We start from the raw sequence: 15,752 nt of genomic DNA, 5'->3' as shown, positions 1-15,752 counted from the left end.
CTTTAAAAAAAAGCCCCTATTCACTGGGTGCTTCCAGGCAGGGGGGCAATCCCTGCTGCCCCACAGTGCATAAGGGACTCTGCCATGAGCCCCTCCAACCCCTGCCCACTCTCCCAGCCCACCCATGGCTGCTCTGCCTGCCTCAGCTCCCGGCCCTTTAAAAAAAAACAACAACAAAATCCCAGACTCACCGGCTGCTGCAGCGGCCTTGGGGTTTCTGAGGGCTCATGGAAGAGCCCCTCATGAAGCATGGAGTAGTGGGGGGGCAGCAGGGATCACTTCCCCACCTGGCAGGGGCCAGAGAGTTTGGGGTTTTTTGGGTTTTGTTAATTTAGAGAGCCAGGAACTTGGGCAGGAGGGCAGGGCAGCCATGGCGCGGCTTTGGGAATGGGCAGGAGTCAGGGGGCTCATTATGGAGCCCACCCACATGGTGTGGCACAGTGGGGGCAGCAGGAATTGCCCCCCACCAGGCAGAAGCCGGTGAGTGGGGGCTTTTTTTTTTCAAAGAGCCGGGAACTGGAGTGGGCAGGGCAGCCATTGAGAGCAGGCAGGGGATGGGGCCTGTGTGATTTGGAGATTTGGCTGATTCGGCAGCAGCCTAATCTCCAAATCAGATTTGGCCAAATCAATTCGAGACCTTGATTCAAATCACCGAATTGAATCACTGTCCCTCGAATCAGCTGGATCCAAAATGAATACTAGTCACTTCATACAGGCCTATCATGCATGTCTCTAGTACCTCGTATCCTAAAGTAGGTCAAAGCTCTGTACAAATTTAGGCTCTGGAAAACCTAAGCACATATACAATTCTGCTCATGTAAACAGAGCCATTGAAAAGAAATCAGTGACCTAGTGCATGGGAAAAAGTTATGCACATACTCAAGTGTTAGCATAATTGAGTCCTTGAAATGCTGCAGCTAGCTGGGATTACTTCTTCCTTCTCCTGAAATGCAGTCACATGTGGATAAAATGTTCAACCATTTACCAGTGCGTAGCAAGTTCCAAAGGAACTTGAATGCCCGTAAGTAGCATTAGATGTAATGTACTAGTTACATACATATTAAAATAAGCTGTTTTACTAACAATAATAATGCAAGTTTAACAGGTTATTAAACAATGGCAGACATGGGATCAAAACCTCAGCTCCTGCAAGCTGTTGTTGCTGTGAGGTAGTAGTGCTATGTGGACTTACACCTACTACGTATCTGTCCAGTTGACTCCATTTGAACTCCACTGAGTATCTCTGTGTGCTTTGTACAGTCATGTATTGTCTGACTTGGAGGTTATACAAACATTTCTGGGATGAAGGAGCTGCTTCCATTGCTGAATGGCATTTAATGTTAAGTGTTAGATTTAGAAAAAAAGATTGGAGAGAACTCTGAATGTAAGTGTGAATGGCTGTGCCCATCTTGACTCTGCCAGCGAGATCTGGCACTCCTGTCCACTGAGCACCAGTTCTTAGGACTGGACAGGCTTTCATTCACTCGTATTAACAGGGAAAACCCTTCATCACCCCCACCACATCTTGATCTTATTAACAAGAGGGGAGGATCCTTGATTGATAATGCTTGCCCACACGAATGTCCTGGGTCATTGGTCCTCAGGGCTCTGCCTTGCCTTACACCCTATCCTTATGCCAACCAGATCTTACACCATTGCCAGGCTGCTCTCTATCTGGTTCAAAGATGGTACCATCAGCAAGCCACTCAACTGGCTGGACTCAAGCCCAGTTAGTACTCTTGAATTATGTTGGGGAGAGCCTCTCTCCTTCCTATCCTCTCCATGAGGCCTTTACTACAGTGCCTAGCGGGGCTAATCTAGCCAGACTTTAATTCTATCTGTCTACACTTAAAAACATTACAGTCAATACAAAGTCCTGGATTCCAGCTTCCCAGAACAAACTCACAATCGGAGCTCTCATCATTCCCCTGGGACAGGCAACATCCCTCTGGGTTCTACCGGTGTGTCGTTCTCGTCTTTTCATTGGGAGTTTGGGCCCCTTGGGTTAGAGGCTCCTCCAAGCCTCTACTCGGGTGAGCAGGGTCTCCCCTGGTCATTTTACCCCTGCTGGGGCAAGCTTTACTCAGGCTCCATGCTACTACCACTGTGGTCCTGGATCTCTCTCTTCTCTTCAGGCGGCACGGGGTGCACTTTTGTGACATCAGCCCCTGTGTGCTGGTTTATCTGTAGCTGGTACATGCTGGAGAAACAGGAGGGACATGGTGCCTGAGGCTTTCCAATCCACACTGCTGTCAACCCTACAGGTATGTCCCAAGGTCCGGGAGGTTTACGGGCATTTCAACCCCATCCCGGGGGCCCGGTGAGGGTGTTTCTGGGGGTCTCATTGCCCTGGGGCCATTTGCTTGGGGACTCCCTGCTACCACACACACCCCTGTTTAAGTTGCCTGGGGTGTACCTGTGTATTTCCCTTCAACGTGCTCTCTGTCTTCCTCAATTTCTTTTTTTTTTTTGACATACCTTTCCTGTTTGGGTTTCTGGTTCTGCACACCTAGACAAGAAATCTGCCACTTTATTAGCCATCCTGGGCCTATATCTCATGAAAAATAGGCAGGGTTACTGCTCATCATGTAATTTGGGAATTATCTATTTTTGCTTTGTAGAGCCACTGAGGAGGGGCATGATCAGTAGTTAACTGGAACTCCTGGCCCATGAGATATTAACAGAAATACTCTACTACCCATCTGATGGCTAGACAATCCCTCTCAACAGTGGCATACTTCATCTCAGCCTTATTCAACTTGTGACTCAAATACACAAAGGGCCTTTCCAGGCCATCCAGCTCTTCATAGATTTCATAGACATTACGGCTGGAAGGGACCTTGGAAGATCATCAAGTCTACCCCCTGCCCCAGGGTCAGGAAGTCAGCTGGGGTCATAGGATCCCAGCAAGATAAACATCCAAACTTCTCTTAAAGGAGTCCAGAGTAGGTGCTTGCACCACGTCTGGAGGCAGTCTGTTCCAGGCCTTGGGAGCTTGGACAGTAAAGAAGTTCTTCCTTATGTCCAGCCTGAAACTGTCTTGGAGGAGTTTGTGACCGTTCGACCTAGTCATCCCTTGGGGCGTTCTGGTGAACAGGCATTCCCCCGGATCCTGATGTACACCCCTTATATACTTACAGGCAGCCACCAGGTCCCCCCAAGCCTCTGCTTTTCCAGGCTAAAGAGTCCCATGGCTCTCAGCCTTTCATCAAGGCCTGTTCTCCTCCTCTCTGATCATGCACATGGCTCTCCTCTGGACACTCTGAAGTTTCTCCACATCCTTTGTAAATTATGGAGCCCAGAATTGGATGTAGTACTCCAGCTGCAGCCTCACCAAGGCCGAGTACAGTGGGAGGATGACATTCTGGGATTTTCTTGAGAAGCATCTATGGATGCAAGCCAGAGTTTTGCTTACTTTACCAGCTGTGACAGTGCAGTGGTAGCTTATGTTCATCTTGTGGCCAATCATGACGCCCAAGTCTCTTTCGGCTGTGGTGCTAGCAAGCATAGCACTGCCAAGCCTATAAGTATGCTGCAGGTTTTTTTCCCCCAAGGTGGAGTATCTTGCATTTTTTGGTGTTGAAGACCATCAGGTTTTCATCTGCCCATTTGCTGAGCCTGTCTAAGTCAGCTTGGATCACCATCCTGTCCTCAGGTGTGGACACTTTACCCCAAAGTTTGATGTCATTGGTGAACTTGGCCAGTTCACTTCTGATACCAGGAGTCCTGAGTCAGGACTGCACCAAGGGCCATGTGTGACACATCTGTGTGGAAACAAAAGATCTTGTAAAGTTCAGTGTATGTATTACTACACTCTGATGTAGAGCTGTTTTGATTTTAGCAAATGCCTTCCATCACTGGCATCCACTTTATCAGGCCTTGTACTCTCCCCTTGATAGCATTCATCAAAGGAGTGGCAAGCTCCATAAAGTGGGGTATGAAGCACTGGTAATAATTGGTGAGCCCTAGAAATGACTTCATCTGACGTTTAGTCTGTGGAGGATGGAACTCCCGTACAACTGCCACCTTATCTGCAAAGGGTTGGATAGCCTCTTGCCCCACCGGAAACTTTGTCTTGCTTTTCCTTAGAGTGCACTTTTTGGGATTTGCTGTCATGCCAATTTTTCTCAGTTCTGTCAAGACTGCCCTTATGGCCTTATGGTGATGCATCCATGTCCTTGCATAGATGACAATGTAATCTATATACACTGAAATGTATATGTGGGGTGCTAGAATTTGCTTCATGAGACATGGAAATCTTGTGGCTACTCTGTGAAGTCCAAACAGCATTTGGGTGAATTCATACAACCTCCATGAGGTCCAAATGCTGTCTTGTTTTTATCTCCCTGGGCCAGGGGGATCTGCCAATAACCTTTGGAAAGATCCAGAGTCAAGATGTAGTGAGCCTGTCCAAACCTCTTTAACAATTCCTCAATATGAGGCATACGAAAGGCATCAAACCTGGCTATTGCATTTAATTTTCTGAAGTCAACACATAGCCTAAAGGACGCATCTCTTAGGCACAGCTACTAAAGGGCTCCTCTAGAGACTTCAGGAGGGGACTATACTTCCTTGGCTTAACATTTTTTCCAACTCCTGATGCACAGCCCCATAAAGGTGTTAAGACACAGGGCACCATTGTTCTCACACCACTGTCCCACTCAGAGTGTGGATCTTGTGTTCTACTCACTGGATAATCTAGGTTCTTCACTAAACACATCCCTAAATGCATAGATGAGGGATTTTAGTTTCTGCCACTGACTACCTGCCAAATCATCACCCATTTGCACCATGTCAGCCAGCAGTTCCCCGTTCCCTGTTGCTGTGGGCTCTGGGCCAAACTCTTCTACCTCTTCTTCTGGGGTCACTAGCCGTCCCTCCTGTTCCTTCCATGCCCTTAACAAGTTTATATGAAAAATCTGACATTCTCTCAGATATCCTGGCTGAACTTCATAATCAAAGGGCAGAGATGACCATAGCAGGATGCAAAACCCAGAGCAAATCAGCCTGTGTGCGGCCTGGATGCAGCAGCGACAGCAGCTGGACATGAAGCCATCCTGGCTCCAAGAGGCCCCACAAAGCACAGGGCCTGGGGCAGTCACCCCAATTCGTGCTGCCCAGGGATGGCCCTGTCAATGGGACCAGCTCTCTGAACTATTTCAAATGAGCCTTGCCATTGTGTTAGTAGCTTATTTTCAGTGGCAGGTAACAGTTCAAATACCTGATCCCTGATCTGAAATTCCCGCTCTTTGACCTTCTGGCCATAGGTCATATGCAGCTTTTTGCCATTATTGACCCTTTTGGCCACTCACTGGGTTGTATGCAACCAGTTTAATAATTTCTGTCAATATGTACCTTGGCTTGAATCTCCTCCCATCCCTCTCTTGCTGCCTGCATCAGCCCATGGGGTTTATGGCTTTAAACCAACTCAAAAGGAGAAAACTGCATCAAAGCCTATAGCACCTTTCTTAAGGCAAACAACAACGAGGTGATCCAAAGGTCTTTCATGGACTGTTTTGGACGGACCAGTGCAACATTCTCTTTAACATCCCCTTTAATCTTTTGACTAAGCCATTAATCTGCAGATGGTATATTGAGGTACAAAGATGTTCTATACCTAATATTTGGCACATGGTCCGCATTATCCCCAACATAAAATTTGTACATTGATCCGTAAGGATCTCATGGGGAATACCTATCCTGGATATCCATTTCAGCAGCTCCTTCACAAAGTATAGAGCTGTAGCTGCCCCAAGCGGTATGGCATCCAGATACCGGGTGGCATAGTCTACTATTACCAAGATAAAATGGTATCCAGTACTGTTTTTGGGCAAAGGCCCTACAATATCCAACATAATGTGATCAAAAGGAGTTTCAATAAGTGGCATTACCTGAAGCGGGGCCCATGGGAGTGAGGCTCATTAACCTTCTGACACTCAGCACAGGAGGCACACCTGTAAGCCACCTCTTCATGTAGCCTAGGCCAGAAAACCTAATGCACTATTTTTCTGTAGTTTTATCCTGATCCAAATAATTGCCTGCCGGTGTCGCATGTGCCAGGTGCCACACCATTTTCTGAAATGGTGTGAGTACCAATAACTGTTTTACCTCCTCCTCACTACCCAACCCTTCTTTACCCAGTATAATAATCCATTTTACCTCATTGTCATGGGAGGAACAGAGGAGAAGACCCCAAAGAGCCAGGGGGGAGCCCTGGGGTCAGGAACCTTCAGAAGAAAACAAAAGTAAAAGAAAATAAACAAAAAAATCTTACCTGCAGCAGGATCTGCGGCAAAGCCAGAAATGGATGCAGGACCCGAGCGGCTCATTAGCCATATCTTTAAACAGCTGCAGCCAGCTGATAACCTCAGCTGCAGAAGCCAGCCAGCAGGGATAAAAGGAGCCGCTGGCAAGGAAGAGGGGGCACCAGCAGGGAAGTTTCTCCTGGAGCCCCTACGGGGGAGGAAAGTGCAAGAAGCTACCTCTCCCAGCACGGGAGGATGCAGCAAGGCCCGCCACAGGAAAGGCACTGCCAGCGGCAGTGCAGGAAGCAAGGGATCAGACCGGGGACCCAGATTAGAAGACCGGGAAGAGCAGGAGGAGCTTGAAGCCAGGGGTTACCGTCGAGGAACCAGCAGATACCAAGATGCCAGACCAGGTGGGACTGTTGTGGGCTTCAGAGAGCTCAAGGAGGTGCCCCAGGTGGGGGACGAAGGGCATGGGCAGCATGAGGGGCTGCAGAAGATGGGCCCTAGTGGCATAGAGCCACCCCAACAGGGGACGTGGGGGAAGCGTACGGAGAAGGACCACCGTGGGTTCCAGCGAACCCACAGGCTGGGTGAAGAGTGAAGAGGCGGACTCAGTAGCCTGCCGTCTAGCCTGGACCCAGTTTAGGGCCAACTAGGGGCCTTGGGTACTTGGGCCCTGGCATTGGTGGGTAGGCCAAGGGACCAGGTGATAAGGGGGCTGAGGACCTCTCTTAATATCTTTGTATTTCTTTGTTGTTTGTATTTTATGTTTCCCACTATTGGCGGTGTTGCAGTGCAAGGCATATGGAGCCCAAGTGTTGTTTAAACCTGAGGCGGGTTTACAGTCTCAAGGGAGGCTAAGCAGCTGTGAGGCGCGGTGGGTAGATTTAGGGTTAGGCCCGACGGGCTGATAAGACCATCTCTGCAAGCATATGTGGAGCCTCAACAGTCAGGGAACTGGCCAAAGGACATCTTGAACCCATCAAGGCAGGGTGTAAGGGCAAGGCAGAGGGGAGGTAGATCCTCGCAGAAGATCACCAGACAGACGTCCCATAGTCAAGAGACCCCTGGTAGTCAGACACCCACCACTGGAACAAGATCCAAAGTCATGGCAGGAGAGATTGGGGAAGGACTACACTGGAGGGAGACACCCACTCAGCGGAACATCGGGGATGGACAGACAAACACCACCAAACATCCAGGCCCCAGTGGCACGTGACCAGAAGTTTGAGGCCAGACGGGCACACTCATATTGCAGGTCACTTGTACTTAGTTCAGCTCTCATTTCCTCTCCCTCTGTTCAGGCTACTTCCTGTTCCCAAATTCTAGAAAATTCTTCTTCTTCCTGCACTTCTCTAAACTGGGGCCCATTAACTACCTCTTCTAATTCTAGTAGGTCGCCCACCTCTCCAGATGGGCCTTCACTTGCCTCTCTCAACAATCCATCAGTACTAGGCCACCCTTTACATTCCCACCCTGTGGCCTTAACTTGTTCTAAAACATTGTAAAGTGGGGGGCCAATCCTGGCTAATTATTGTTTCACAGGCCAAACAGGGAGCTAGTCTGACCTTCATCTGTCCTTGATGGTCAGCCACTTTCATATAAACAAAACCTCTTTCATAATGTGCCGACTCCCTGTGGATACACTGCACTCAAATTGATTTAGTCAAATGGATTGTTGCCCAAGGAACTAAGTTAGCCCATACCAAGGTTTGCGAGAACCCGGTGTCTAAGGTTGCTCGCATGGACTTCCCTCCAACCTGTGCTGTCACCACAGATTGATCCCATACAGGGATCTCATCTCCACACCTGAAACTGAAGTCCATGTTAAATGTTTACATTGGGCAGTGATATTTGGCACCTATACATGTACCAGATGTACCTAATTAGCACGCATTAGAACAGACTTGATTAAACAAGGCTGCTGGAGCATACTAATGCCCTCCACAGGTCCTTTCTTTAGGTGAGCTTCTACAGGTTCTGGTTCATTGGGGATTTCTTTAGGTGAGCACAGCACTCCATGATTCCACCGCTCACTCAAATTTAGTGGACACTCTCAAGCAATATGGCTCGCTCTGCCACACCAGTAACAAACTGGGTCTCTTGCTCTTGGGCAGGTTGGGTTTCATCCTGGTGGCACACTTCTATGATGTCAGCCCCTGCACACTGGCCTATCTGCAGTTGGCATGAGCTGGTGAAATGGGGCAGATGTGGTGCCTGAAGCTCTCCAGTCCACACCGCTGTCGACCCTGGAGGTGAGTCCCAGGGTCCAGGAGGTTTACAGGCATTCCATCCCCATCCTGAGGGCCTGGTTGGGGGGGATTTTCAGGGCTCTCATTGCCCTGAGGCTACTTGCCTGGGGACTCCCCACTATCACAGTAAGGGATACACATGAAGAAATTATAGTTAGAAACAAGACTAGTTATGGGATTTAATATATTTTATTTCACTTTGGTCTATTCTGGATATTGCCTATCTCTTCAGCCTTCGAGAGTGAATGCACCTTAGGAAGCTAAACAACACCCTTGGTTGTTGTTTAAAGTGCCCCTTTGTAACTGGGACAGACAAGCCTCAGAATCCTCTCTGTTCTAGGACTCCCAGGATAACTTTATTCTTTCCTTTTTAGTTGTCAAATGGAGTAGAGTTCCTGGAGTTTTGACACCTTGTAAAGACATTCCAGTGGATTCTAGCACACTCAGGCAGATGGTGTGAAAGGGATTCAGGGAAGAAACTGTAGGCTTCTGCCAGATTTTCATGTATTCTAGGTAACATGGTGTTTCAGGGAAGAAAAGGGAACTGATATCATTATTACAGCTTACTTTCTGTGCCAAACCACCAGGATCCTGCCAAAGATAGCAAAGCCCTTAAGATGTCTATTAAAAGCTCCAGATATTATGGTAATGCATAAGAACTAGCCCTATGTGGGGCTACATACCATCATGAAAGCCATTATTCAATGCTACTGTAAAATAGGCAGTCATTTTCAAGAAATTGCATGTGTCCTCAAAATGAGATCTCGACTTCTTTTCAATGTAGAGTATGCTAGATGTCTCTACTCTTCATAGTCCCCAAGGTTGGAGCTGGCTTTTATGACTGTTGAAAGCAAGAGCCAGGAGGACTGTTGCAAAAAAAAAAGGATTCATATTTGTAGAGATCAAATACATTGTTTAAGACAGAACTGAATTATGGGCAAAACTGTGAGAAGTATATTTAGCTGATCCAGGTTATTTTGCATGCATGCGCACATGAAAATGACAAGATAGGAAAAGGACCATTCAGAGAAATAAATAATATTCAGTATCTGCTAATATAGCCACATTACTAAAATGTTATGTTTACATGGGGCAGCGATACTGGGCACATAAACACACCCTGGACATCTGCTCCAATGTGTGTTAATTAGTACACGTTGAAAAAGACTTGATTAATCAAGCCTGCTGAAGCGTGCTAATTACCATGCTCCAGCAGCCTCCATGTCACGTGTATTCAGCATCCCCATGCTTCAAAATGTCGGCAGGGGCACTTTAAGTAAAGCTCATTGAACAAAATTTAAAGTGCCCCCACTGCCATTTTGAAGCATGGGATGCTGAATACATGAGATGCTGTGGGCTCTTTCATTACAGTGGCTTTTGGAGCCACAGAGGGCTGCAGGGGGGTCACAGGTTCCTTCCCAGACTCAGAAGGCAACAGTCACCAAGCCAGGAGGGCACAGCAAGGAGCCCCAGTGTGCTCCCCGGTGGACCCAGAAGTACTTCTGGTTCTGCTGCTGAGCATTCAGGGGATCCCCCTGCGCTTCTGTGGGACACTCTATATGCCCCAACATCACGGCATTCACAAGCCACCTGCTACATAGAGATATGTAGAAAAAACATTTAAAGCTGTGTCTGTCCGAATCACCAAATCTTTCCAAATCTCTCTGAATCGATTCGTAAGGTTCCAGTTTGATTCAGATTCAGAGATTCAGCCACCGAGTCAGGACGAAGGGGATCAAAGTAGCACTCAGGAGGTGAATCTACACATGACATTTACTGCAGAACTGACTATTTAGCTCCACAGTAAAGTATCAGCATTTATACCCGGGCACTATTAGGCCAGACTAAACTAGTCAACTCCATCATAGGATACTACTACCTAATACAAGTACTATCCTATGGCAGAGTTATTTACTCTGCTCCAATGCACGTATAGAGGCTGGCTGGGGCTGCCTGAGGCACAAGGGTGCTACAGTGCAGGGCTTTCTGCCAGGTAGCCCTGCACTGTAGCACTCTTATGTTCCAGCCAGCATCTCTGCAGCACTCTGATTTGGGTCAGAGCAGCCCGGGCTGGCAGGCAGACCCCCTGGGCACCTGGCAGTTGGGGCTCCTCTGCCCCAGCTCAACATGCTGCAATCCTGGGTATCCAGGAGCAATAAACTCCAGCATGAACAGCACCGGATTTTATGTTGTATTAATTTCACATGGAGACACGACCTGGGAGGGTGCAGGACTAAATTATGGCACATCTGCCAAAAAATGGTTGGCCCCCACTGATTCAAAGTGGCATAAGTTTGGGTAGGTGACAGACTACCTCATCAGATGCCATGATGAAGTAATATGTCACCTACAAAAGCTTATTCCTCTCTGAACCAGTTATTCTCTATGGTGACACCCTGCCCAGTCTTCTACCCAACTTCCAACCAACCTGGCTAGTTATCTCTCATTGCCAATAATGGTAACACAGGACCTGGTGGCCAGCAGCTGAGTTCTTCCTAGAAATGATAGAAAAGAATTTTCCTTTAGTATGAATGCAATTTTCTCTGTAATAAAGTACCTAGTAACTAGATCCAGTGACAAAACTAGAGAAAGGCAACCACCCCAGGCACCAAACTTGGGCAGAGAGGCAAGGCATGGCTGCTGCCAGCCATTATTGTGGGAAGCTGGCAGGAAATGTGCTCAACAAGGAGTTGCTACTGCCCCTGTGCCCTGGGCTTTGCTACATTGCTGACTAGATCTGTTCAGAACCAACCCACACCCCCGCTGCAAAATGTCTTGCCAGTGCAATGCTACAAGTGACTCATCTTATTTGGTCCTCTATGGACTGTAACATTCTGATCTGACCACAGCTAGGACCTGCAGATTCAAGGCAACTTAGGGGACAGCAATCACCAAATGATTAAATTCACTATTCAGCAAAGGGCAGGCATTATACCCAGCAGGGCAAGGGTGCTGAACTTTAAAAAAGTTGATTTCAATAGACTCAGGGAATTGGTTAGCAGGGTGCAAGAAGCTAAGAATGTGGATGCGTTGAGGGTCCAGGATGGGTGGACAGTCCTCAAGGAAACCATTCTTTGGGCTCAGAGTGACTCAATCCCATGGCAGAGGAAAGGGGGCAAGGCAGAGTTCTTCAATGAGTTTTTTGCCTCTGTCTTTTTAAATGGGAATCTAGACAAACCCTCAACATACATCACAGACACCAACAAAGGGAACATCAGCCAACAAACAGTCAGTACTGACATGGTAAAAAGATACTTAGAGGGACTGGACATAATCAAATCACCAGGACTGGAGGGACTCCACCCACAGGTAATGAAAGAATTAGTGGGGGTTATAGCTGATCCACTGGCAAGTATATATGAGCACTCATGGTGCTCAGGTCAGGTTCCAGAGGATTGGAAGAGGGCTAATGTCATCCCAATCTTTAAGAAGGGGAGGAAGGAGGACCAGGGAAACTATAGACCAGTCAGCCTTACCTCTATCCCTGGGAAAATCCTAGCAAAAATTATCAAGGAGCCCGCTGGCTAATGTGATGCAGAGGGGTAACCAACATGGGTTTTTAGCAGGCAGGTCCTGCCTGACTAACCTAGTTTCCTTTTATGACAAGGCCACCAATTGTTTAGATGCAGGAGTTGAGGTAGATGTTATCTACCTGGACTTCAAGAAGGCCTTTGACAAGGTATTCCATACCATTGTTATAAATAAACTGAGGGGGTTTGCCCAGGATAATTACACAGTAGACTGGGTAGCAAATTTATTCAAGGGTCACACTCAGAGCATGGTAGTGGGTGGGTCGGTGTCAACCTGGAAAGATGTGGGCAGTCGAGTCCCTCAGGGCTCAGTTCTGGGGCTGGTGCTGTTCAATATCTTCATCAGTGACCTGCATGAGGTAGAGGGAAGCACCCTGTCCAAATTCATGAACAACACAAAATTATGGGGTGCAGCTAACACCCTGGAGAGGAGGAACCAGATCCAGGCCGACCTAGACAGGCTGGGGAAGTGGGCAGAGAGCAACAGGATGCAATTCAATAAGGACAAGTAGAAGGTGCTGCACCTAGGGAGGAAGAACTGCCATCATACCTACAGGCTGGGGGGCGACCTTCTCAGCTTCACTGAGGCAGAAGAAGATCTTGGAATCACAGTTGACTCCAGGATGAACATGAGTCGCCAATGTGATGAAGCAGTTGGCAGAGCCAATCACACCTTGTCGTGCATCAGTAGGTGCTTCACAAACAGGTTCAGGGAAGTGATTCTCCCCCTCTGTGCGGCACTGGTCAGACTGCAGTTGAAGTATTGTGTCCAGTTCTGGACACTGCAGTTCAAGCGAGATGTGGACAACCTGGAGAGGGTACAAAGAAGAGCCACTCACCTGATTAGAGGCCTGCAGGGAAGGCCCTATGAGGAAAGGCTAAGGAACCATAAACTCTTCAGCCTCTCCAAGAGAAGGCTGAGAGGGGACCTTGTGGTGGTGTACAGATTCATAAGGGGAGAGTAACATGAAGTAGGTGACAATCTGTTCACCAGGGCACTCCCTGGAATGACAAGGAACAATGGCCATAAGCTACTAGAGAGAAGGTTCAGGCTGGACATTAGGAGAAAGTTCTTCACCATCAGGGTTACCAGAATCTGGAATGGGCTACCAGGGGAGGTAGTGCTCACCCCATCCTTGGGGGTCTTCAAGAGGAGACTGGACAGGCACCTGGCTGGGATCACATGACCCCAGGTCTGGTGACTCTTTTCTTGCCTGCCAGGGGCAGGGGGTCAGACTAGATGGCCCACTGAGGTCCCTTCTGACTCTACGAATCTATGAATCATGGGAGCCTTTCTATTGATTTAAATTGGCAGTAGATTTGGCCTTAGGTGGCTAGTGGGGACACACATAGACTAGTTTCCATTCCCACTCTCTAATCACTCAATACAAACATTACAATAGTCAAGAGCTCCTTAACATTGTGTGACATGAAAGAACAAGAAAAAGAATAGGAAATTTGTATTTTAGAATCTACTGCTCAAATATGTGTTGAATCTTTTTTAGGGTTTCTCCATATACTTCTTCAGCCACCATTTCAGATAATATATTGCTGAATGACGAATGATACAGTTTAACACAATGCTCTCGCTAAAGTCACAAAGATAAGTCTATAATAAATAAAAACACAAATTAAATATGCTCCAATGTTCAATGAGGCATTAGAAGTTATGATACAATCTACTTACTGTTGCAACCAGGGTCTATTCTTAGATTAAAAACTGACTGAAAAATTAGGAGTTTTACAACTCAAAACAAAACTTGCTATCATCTAAAATAGTCCACAGCTCAAAGCCTAAATTAAGAATTCCTCTTCTGGTGAGAAATTGTCATCTCCTTCCGGACAGAGGAGCCCTTCTTTTTATCTGTTCATACAATACTGGATATTGTCTCTCTCTCCCTACCACCCCTTCTATATTATTCTCTGAAAAATACTGCATAGACACATTTATATGAGATGCTACTGTGCAATCGTTACTACACATTTATTTAGTACTTGTATTAGAAAGTACTAAATAAATGCATAGTAACCAGAGTTACTGTGCAGTAGCACCAGTGAACGTCTTTTAGGTGACGCTACTACACAGTAGCCTAATAATACTGCGCAGTAGCATATTAGCACTGTCCGTGTTCTGATTTTTCAGCTACTGTGCAGTTAGTGTCTCATGTAGATGTGCCCTATCATCTGCTTCATCCTCAGCAAGAAAGAAAGAAAAAATCTCCTCAACTCCTGTCTCTCCAGCTACCAACACATCTGATTTTTCCACTTCATCTCTTTAACCAATGAAATTTATATTTACAACCTAAAATGTCTCCAGCTTGGGTCTTCTCCAACATTGTGTCCAGATCTATCTACCTCTTTGTCCAGAATAATTCATAAGTGCAGATGGGTGGAAAACAGTTTTGCACAAAAAAATACTTGATGTTTCAAAACATTTTTCAACCAAATCAAGACGAAAGGTAAAAATATTTAAAGATTTCACAAACCGAAAGGCTTTTCAAATGCCTCAGTCCAGCCAAAATATTTATTTCAATTGTTTTAAAATGTTTAATTTCAATTAGCAATTTTCAGTGCTTTACAATAATTAGTTAAATATCTAAATAAAAATCACATTAAACCAGTCAGAAAAAAATAAAACATTGTTATGATCTCAAAACCTTCCCCCCGAGATATGTTGAAATCAAGACATTTATTAAAACTGACTTTTGTATCTTCCTTCCCTTTCTCATGTCCCTGCCCTTTCTGAGAGCTGCCTGTGCAATTACTTCTTTTTGTGTCTTCTCCCTTGTTTCCTTTATTCATGGAATACCTTCTCATTGGTCAAATCCCTCCTCAAGACCCATTTCTTCCATAAAACCGGCCAACTAATAAGGGATAAATCAAGGAGAATTACTACTTCAGCACATTTATACAGGCTAGGCAAGAGAATATGATGAAGGACCTTCACCCTGCAAGCAGCTACATTTAGACATGCACTTGAACACAGGCAGAAGTAGGGGGTCTATCTATGGAGATCAGCTAGAAAGATAATTGTATTCGTCTTCATCATCTTCATGTAAGCTTTCCATCCTCTAGACTGGACTGGTATCTTCCTGAGTGCTTGAATAGCACTTTCTGTATTGTTGCTACCAAAATATAAAGAGATCATCATTATTATTACTAAAGACCATTACTGATAATGTATTAGGTACCTGGATGCAACTGTGATGGAGGTACTCATAATATTCAGATTTCTTTATGTTCTATTAAATAACAATTAAATAACATTAAACAACAATAATCTGTGTCGCTAGTTCAAACTTGGCCAAGGCTGGCAGTCACAAAATTGTTTCATTAGGGACAGGTCTTGTCAGACCGACCTGATTGCCTTTTATGATCAGGTCACAAAGGCAATGGATGCAGGTGTTGCTGTGGACGTAGTCTTTCTAGACTTCAGCAAGGCCTTTGACACCGTCTCCCACCCCAACCTCATTAAAAAACTAGGCGACTGTGGCATTAATGCCTACATAGTCAGATGGATTGCAGATTGGCTCAAGGGCCGTACTCAGAGGGTGGTGGTGGACGGGTCATATTCGACCTGGGGGAAAGTTGGCAGGAGAGTCCCCAGGGCTCGGTCCTGGGGCCTGAGCTGTTCAATTTCTTCATCAGTGATTTGGACGATGGGGTGAAATGCAATCTGTTTAAATTCGCTGATGATACCAAAATTTGGGGTGAGGTGAGCA

The sequence above is a fragment of the Crocodylus porosus genome, unplaced genomic scaffold (genome assembly GCF_001723895.1).
Source record: "Crocodylus porosus isolate Cpor-Errol unplaced genomic scaffold, CroPor_comp1, whole genome shotgun sequence".
In the NCBI taxonomy this organism is placed as follows: domain Eukaryota; kingdom Metazoa; phylum Chordata; order Crocodylia; family Crocodylidae; genus Crocodylus; species Crocodylus porosus.
The sequence above is the reverse complement of the archived record's forward strand: the minus strand, read 5'-3'. Positions refer to the sequence as shown.